The sequence below is a fragment of the Odocoileus virginianus genome, chromosome 5 (assembly GCF_023699985.2).
Source record: "Odocoileus virginianus isolate 20LAN1187 ecotype Illinois chromosome 5, Ovbor_1.2, whole genome shotgun sequence".
Lineage (NCBI taxonomy): Eukaryota > Metazoa > Chordata > Mammalia > Artiodactyla > Cervidae > Odocoileus > Odocoileus virginianus.
The window spans coordinates 41,559,764-41,568,143 of NC_069678.1; positions in this window are offsets into that span (position 1 = coordinate 41,559,764).

Consider the following 8,380-nt stretch of genomic DNA (forward strand, 5'->3'; position numbering starts at 1 on the left):
ACAGGACTGGAAAAGGTCAGTTTTCATTCCAATCCGAAAGAAAGGCAATGCCAAAGAATGCTCAAACTACCACACTATTGCACTCATCTCATATGCTAGTAAAGTAATGCTCAAAATTCTCCACGCCAGGCTTCAACAGTACACAAACCGTGAACTTCCAGATGTTCGAGCTGGTTTTAGAAAAGGCAGAGGAAGCAGAGATCAAATTGCCAACATCCGTTGGACCATCGAAAAAGCAAGAGAGTTCCAGAAAAACATCTATTTCTGCTTTATTGACTATGCCAAAGCCATTGACTGTGTGGATCACAATAAACTGTGGAAAATTCTGAAAGAGATGGGAATACCAGACCACCTGACCTGCCTCTTGAGAAACCTGTATGCAGGTCAGGAAGCAACAGAACTGGGCATGGAACAACAGACTGGTTCCAAATAGGAAAAGCATTACGTCAAGGCTATATATTGTCACCCTGCTTATTTAACTTATATGCAGAGTGCATCATGAGAAATGTTGGGCTGGAGGAAGCACAGGCTGGAATCAAGATTGCCGGGAGAAATATCAATAACCTCAGATACGCAGATGACACCACCCTTATGGCAGAAAGTGAAGGGGAACTAAAAAGCCTCTTGATGAAAGTGAAAGAGGAGAGTGAAAAAGTTGGCTTTAAGCTCAACATTCAGAAAACTAAGATCATGGTATCTGGTCCCATCACTTCATGGCAAATAGATGGGGAAACAGTGGAAACAGTGAGAGACTATTTTGGAGGGCTACAAAATCACTGCAGATGGTGACTGCAGTCATGAAATTAAAAGACACTTATTCCTTGGAAGGAAAGTTATGATCAACCTAGAGAGCATATTAAAAAGTAGAGACATAACTTTGCCAACAAAGTTCTGTCTAGTCAAGGCTATGGTTTTTTGAGTAGTTATGTGTGGATGTGAGAGTTAAATTATAAAGAAAGCTGAGCACCACAGAACTGATGCTTTTGAAGTGTGGTATTGGAGAAGACTCTTGAGAGTCTCTTGGACGGCAAGGACATCCAACCAGTCCATCCTAAAGGAAATCAGTCCTGAATATTCATTGGAAGAACTGATGTTGAAGCTGAAACTCCAATACTTTGGCCACCTGATATGAAGAGCTGACTCATTTGAAAAGACCCTGATGCTGGGAAAGATTGAAGGCAGCAGGAAAAGGGGATGACAGAAGATGAGATGGTTGGATGGCATCACTGACTCAAAGGACATGAGTTTGGGTAGACTTCGGGAGTTGGTGATGGATAGGGAGGCCTGGCAGGCTACAATCCATGGGGTTGCAAAGAGTTGGACATGACTGAGCAACTGAACTGAACTGAACTGATAGCTAGTAATTGAGAACAGTGGCCTTCTTATCAGATAGAGCTGAGTTGTAATCCTGATTCTGCTACTTGTTAGAGGAATGGCCTTGGGCAAAACATATTTTCTAAGCTTCAGAGTCCTCACCTATAAATTGAGGGTAATAAAGCCTACCTGGAAGGACTGTCATAGAGATTAAATTGTAACAGCAGCCATATGTAAAATAGATAGCCAATGGGCATTTGCTGTGTGGCTCAGCAAACTCAAATAGGGGCTCTGTATCAACCTAGAGGGGTGGGATGGGGAAGGAGGTGGGAGGGAGGTTCAAAAGGGAGGGGTATGTATATAACTACGGCTGATTTATGTTGAGGTTTGACAGAAAACAACAAAATTCTGTAAAGCAATTATCCTTCAATAAAAAAATAAGTAATTAAAAAAAAAACTGTAACAACAGAAGTGGTGTGCTTGGCTCAGAGTGGGTATGAAATAAATTGCTAGTAATTGTTTCTTCCCAGGCGGTTGTATTCCTAGGAGACCTAGCCCTTTTTCAAAATTTCCCTGCTGGTATATGGGACATTGCCTCCCCTCAACTAGATCCAAGGCAGCCTATCCCATAAACATGCAGGCCTCTAGTACCAAACGCCTGTCCTTATCCTCTAAACCAACACGTCTTCTAGAGGGAAGGCAGAGCGAATGATCCCTTTTCTCTGATTTCCTCATCAGCCCTGACAATATCTCAGTCTTGGGATGCACTTGTAACTGTCTTCAGAGGACCTGCTCAGGCCCATGCTCCCCGCTCCATACCCTCCTGGTCCTTCTTTCCTAGGCTGCAAGCCACCCCTGGGGGCAGGACCACCTGGAATCTTCCCAAAGTCCCTAAGCTAAGACATCTAAACTCTTCCACATATCTCCTTGCCATTCAGATCAGCGGTGTCTAGCTCAGAAGTGGCCACTTTTCTCCTCCAATGATTTCCAGGAAATTTATAATACAGATTACTTGAAATAGAATTCAAGTCACCGTGAAATAGAATTCACGGCACCTGGTATCTGGCAAGAAGTGTTGGAATAAATCATTAAACAGCAGTTAAAGCTTCACCGGCCCAGTTTAAATGCACCTCTTTCATGTTGTCTTTTCAGTGAGAAATGGTTTTCCTCTTCTCTCCCCCTGCATTCTTATAACAGCTATGTTTATGGAATGCTTATTGATTGTTCCCAGGTCACACAGCTAATAACTGGCAAATTTAGAATTCAGCTGTACAGATTTGAATGGCATCTCTTCCAGTGTTCACTGGAATCTCTGAATGTGACCTTATTTGAAAAGTGTCTTTCCAGATGTAACCAAGTTAAGATAATTTCATCCTGGATTAGAGTGGGCCCTAAACCCAATGATTAGTGTCCTTTAGAAAAAGGACATTTGGAAACAGACATAGGGAGAAAACAGGGAAGGCCATGTCAAGATGGAGGCAGAGACTGAAGTCATGCCAAGGATTGGCAGAGCAGCCTCCAGATACTAGGAGACATACAAAGTTCATCTTCCCTAGGGCCTTCAGAGGGAGCTGTGGTGGCCCTGCCAGTTTTGGATTTCTAACCTCTAGCTGCCAGAGAAGACATTTCTTTTGTTTTATACCCCATGTATCAAGGCAGCCCTAAGAAACTAGTGCCCTAAGTCCGCCAGATGCCAAACATCTTCCTTTTTAACCACTCTGATATACTGTCACATGTTTGTCATGCCCAAACTGTATCCTTCATAGTCCATTTATCAGATGCCTTGTATTTCATAGAACTAGGCAGATGGTGAGTCTAGACGTCAAGGTGGGGATGGAGGGAGTGGGGAAGAGGCAGAAGTATTGCAAAGTTGAGAATGGATGGGGTGATTTTCTTGAATCTGTGCCCTATCCTCATTATGTCTCTTCCTGTAATATAGCACAGAAAGGGGAAGTAATTTGCTTATGAAAGAAGGACGATGCACTTGAAGGCAAACAGGCATGGGAATTGCAAGGCCTGATGTGAACTAGCTCTGTGACCAGGCACATGACACTCAGATGTGGCTGCTCTGACATAGACTATGTGACTTGGGAACATTGCAATATGGCCTTAAAAACAAAATATCAACCTTTTGGCTTCCTCATTCACTCCCACCCAACCCCTTATCCTCATTTTATAACTTCCATTCTGACAATGTTTTAGTTGAATAAATGAAAAAGGGAATAAATAAGGAAGAAGTCTGGAGGTGTCAGAAGTGAAATGGTAGCCAACAACAAGGCAAGAGTCAGATGCATAGTAAGGGTCATAAAGAAGGCTCAAGAATCAGCAACTAACCAAATATTAGTCTGCCACCAATATTTGGCAATAAAAAACCATAAAGGAAGCAAATGCCACAAAATATCACTACTTATCAAATCTTGGTAATGAATGTAGGGTGTTTGTAATGCTATTTTTTATAATTTGATATGTTTGAAGTATTTGGTTTAAAAAAGAACAATAGAACAGGAACTTCAAATTTCCCTGGTGGTTCAGTGGTTTAGAATCCACTTGTCAAGGCAGAGGATGTGAGTTCAATCCCTGGTCCTGGAAGATTCCACATACCACAGGGCAACTAAGCCTCTTTGCCACAAGTACTGAAGCCCATGCTCCACAAGAGAAGCCACTGCAATAAGAAGCCTGAGGACCACAACTAGAGAGTAGCCACTGCTCACCACATCTAGAGAAAGCCCGTGTGCAGCAACAAAGACACAGTCAAAAAAAAAAAAAAAGTCTACAGCCAAAAATCCTAAATAAATAAATAAATCTTAAAAGAACAGCAACCTCATAATGATAATACCCTATCAAAATGCATGTAACAAATTGGCCTTGTTCAAATCCCTTTGCTTTGATAGCTTCTGAGTCCCCTCTTTCATCAGCAAGGCAGTTATGGTTTACTGCCATACACAGATGGACCAATCCCTTGGAGAGAACCTGTGGAAATATGCATGAAAAGACGGAAAATAGTCATTTCACTAGGCTCTGTACTCCTGCTCCTAAGAACTTATGCAAAAGAATAATTCAAAAGAAAAAAGATCTGGGGAATATGTGGATAAAAATTTAGGGACAAATTTGTTATAATCATGAAAAATTAGGAATAACTTGAGGACCTACATACAGATTTCTCAAGAGGAGGGTCAGGTGGCCTGGTATTCCCATCTCTTTCAGAATTTTCCACAGTTTACTGTGATCCACACAGTCAAAGGCTTTGGCATAGTCAATAAAGCAGAAATAGATGTTTTTCTGGAACTCTCTTGCTTTTTTGATGATCCAGCGGATGCTGGCAATTTGATCTTTGATTCCTCTGCCTTTTCTAAAACCAGCTTGAACATCTGGAAGTTCACAATTCACGTATTGTTCACATATTAGGAATTCCCTGGCGGCTCAGATGGTAAAAGTGCCTGCCTACAATGTGGGAGACCCAGGTTCGATCCCTGAGTCGGGAAGATCCCCTGAAGAAGGAAATAGCAACCCACTCCAGTACTCTTGCCTGGAAAATCCCATGGACAGAATAGGCTGGTAGGCTACAGTCCATGAGGTCGCAAAGAGTTGGACATGACTAAGAAACTTCACTCACTTGAGGTCACCATGGGGAAGAGCTCACCACTGCTCCCAGCCTGGTGACACCACTCTCATCGTTGCTGGGATCATTCTGGTAGCTTCCACTGATCTTTCTGCTTCCACCCTATATATGTATAATTTATTCTCTACTCAGCCACCAGAGTGATTCTTTGAAAAGGAAATGAAATCACTTCCCCACTTCAAAATGTTCTCACCACCTTCACTGTTACCAACCCCATTCAGAGCCACCACCTTCCGGGCCAGATGACGGTGATAGCTCCCTATCTGGTCTCCCCTCTCCCATCTTCCTGCCCCTCAAGGCAACAGTGAAAGTGTTCCTTTTTCAAATCATAAATCGGATCATGTCACTCCTCTGTGCAGAACCCTCCAGTGGCTTCCCGTCTGACTCAGAGCATGCCCATATGACTCAGAGCAAAGTCAAAGTAAACTTTTACAGTGGTACACAAGGACCTTATCCCCTTCCAGTCACACTGGATCCTCTTCATCGGCTGTTTCCTCTTCTCATTGTATTCTTTTTCCATATGTCTACATGGCTCATTCCCTCAATTCCTTGAAGGAGTAATTCCAATCTCCGTTTCTCAATAAGGTCTTCATTAACCAGCCGATTTAAAATTATACTACTCCAGACACCCTCATCCTATTGCCCTGTCTTACATTTTCTCTAAGTATTTATTATCTTCTAGACTTAAACTGAAGAAAGTAGGGAAAACCACTAGACCATTCAGGTATGACCTAAATCAAATTCCTTATGATTATACAGTGGAAGTGAGAAATAGATTCAAGGGACTAGATCTGAGAGACAGAGTGCCTGATGAACTATGGACTGAGGTTTGTGACATTGTACAGGAGACAGGGATCAAGACCATCCCCATGGAAAAGAAATGCAAAAAGCAAAATGATTGTCTAAGGAGGCCTTACAAATAGCTGTGAAAAGAAGAGAAGCAAAAAACAAAGGAGAAAAGGAAAGATATACCCATTCGAATGCAGAGTTCCAAAGAATAACAAGAAGAGATAAGAAAGCCTTCCTCAGCAGATCACTGCAAAAAAATAGAGGAAAACGACAAAATGGGAAAGACTAGAGATCTCTTCAAGAAAATTAGAGATACCAAGGGAACATTTCATGCAAAGATGGGCTCAATAAAGGACAGAAATGGTATGGACCTAACAGAAGCAGAAGATACTAAGACAAGGTGGCAAGGATACACAGAAGAACTGTACAAAAAAGATCTTCATGACTCAGATAATCACGATGGTGTGGTCACTCACCTAGAGCCAGACATCCTGGAATGTGAAGTCAAGTGGGCCTTAGGAAGCATCACTATGAACAAAGCTAGTGGAGGTGATGGAATTCCAGTTGAGCTATTTCAAATTCTAAAAGATGATGCTGTAAAAGTGCTGCACTCAATATGCCAGCAAATTTGGAAAACTCAGCAGTGGCTACAGGACTGGGAAAGGTCAGTTTTCAATCCAATCCCAAAGAAAGGCAATCCCAAAGAATGCTCAAACCAATGCACAATTGCACTCATCTCACACAGTAGTAAAGTAATGTTCAAAATTCTCCAAGCCAGGCTTCAGCAACATGTGAACCGTGAACTTCCAGATGTTCAAGCTGGTCTTAGAAAAGGCAGAGGAACCAAAGATCAAATTGCCAACATCCACTGGATCACTGAAAAAGCAAGAGAGTTCCAGAAAAACATCTATTTCTGATTTATTGACTATGCCAAAGCCTTTGACTGTGTGGATCACAATAAACTGTGGAAAATTCTGAAAGAGATGGGAATACCAGACCACCTCACCTGTCTGTTGAAGAACCTATATGCAGGTCAGGAAGCAGCTTTAGAACTGGACATACAACAGACTGGTTCCAAATAGGAAAAGGAGTACGTCAAGGCTATATATTGTCACCCTGCTTATTTAACTTATATGCAGAGTACATCATGAGAAACGCTGGGCTGGAAGAAGCACAAGCTGGAATCAAGATTGCTGGAAGAAATATCAATAACCTCAGATATGCAGATGACACCACCCTTATGGCAGAAAGTGAAGGGGAACTAAAAAGCCTCTTGATGAAAGTGAAAGAGGAGAGTGGAAAAGTTGGCTTAAAGCTCAACATTCAGAAAACTAAGATCATGGCATCTGGTCCCATCACTTTATGGCAAATAAATGGGGAAACAGTGGAAACAGTGGCTGACTTTATTTTTGGGGGCTCCAAAATCACTGCAGATGGTGATCGCAGCCATGAAATTAAAAGACGCTTACTCCTTGGAAGGAAAGTTATGACCAACCTAGATAGCATATTAAAAAGCAGAGACATTACTTTGCCAGCAAAGGTCCTTCTAGTCAAGGCTATGGTTTTTCCAGTGGTCATGTATGGATGTGAGAGTTGGACTGTGAAGAAAGCTGAGTGCCGAAGAATTGATGCTTTTGAACTGTGGCGTTGGAGAAGACTCTTGAAAGTCCCTTGGACTGCAAGGAAATCCAACCAGTCCATCCTAAAGATCAGTCCTGGGTGTTCATTGGAAGGACTGATGCTGAAGCCGAAACTCCAATACTTTGGCCACCTCATGGGAAGAGTTGACTCATTGGAAAAGACCCTGATGCTGGGAGGGATTGGGGGCAGGAGGAGAAGGGGACAACAGAGGATGAGATGGCTGGATGGCATCACCAACTCGATGGACATGAGTTTGAGTAAACTCCAGGAGTTGGTGATGGACAGGGAGGCCTGGCGTGCTGTGATTCATGGGGTCACAAAAAGGACATGACTGAGCAACTGAACTGGACTGAACATAATAAATAATTTACACAGTGTTTTTCAAATATCTGTCTGCCTTGCCCCAAACACACACACACACACACACACACACACACACACACACACACACACACTAGAATTTAAACTCCAGGAGTTGGGAATTGTTATCTATGTCATTCACAGCTGTTTCCCCAGCACCTAGAGCAGTCTTTGGCACATAGTTGATATTCAGTAAATGAGAAATGAAAGAACAAATGGTTTAGTAAATTGGATTATATCAAGCAGATGGAAGATTAAGCAATCAGAAAAAATACTATGTATCAATATGGAAAAAGACATATGACATAATGTTAATGTTAAAAATAGAACCCCTGTGTTGTGATCAAATACAGCTTGGTGTGGCTTTGACAACGTTGTTCTTTTCTGATTCCTTTGCTTTCTCTTCCCTTAATTGTTGGAGTTCAAAGTTTGTTTTTGGTCCTCATCCTTTTTACCTACCCTCTAGCTTCAAGTACCATCTACTTTATTTCTAGTTTACTTAGCATGTTGTCCAAACCACCGTCTTGGGCACAGGACTCTGTTTTGAGCTTTTCATCCACCCAGATTTTTACTGGGTATACACCTCTGTCAGTAGCTGGAATACCATTCTGAGAATAGTGATTTGTTCATCAGGCTCCCCAGTATAACGGCAGAATG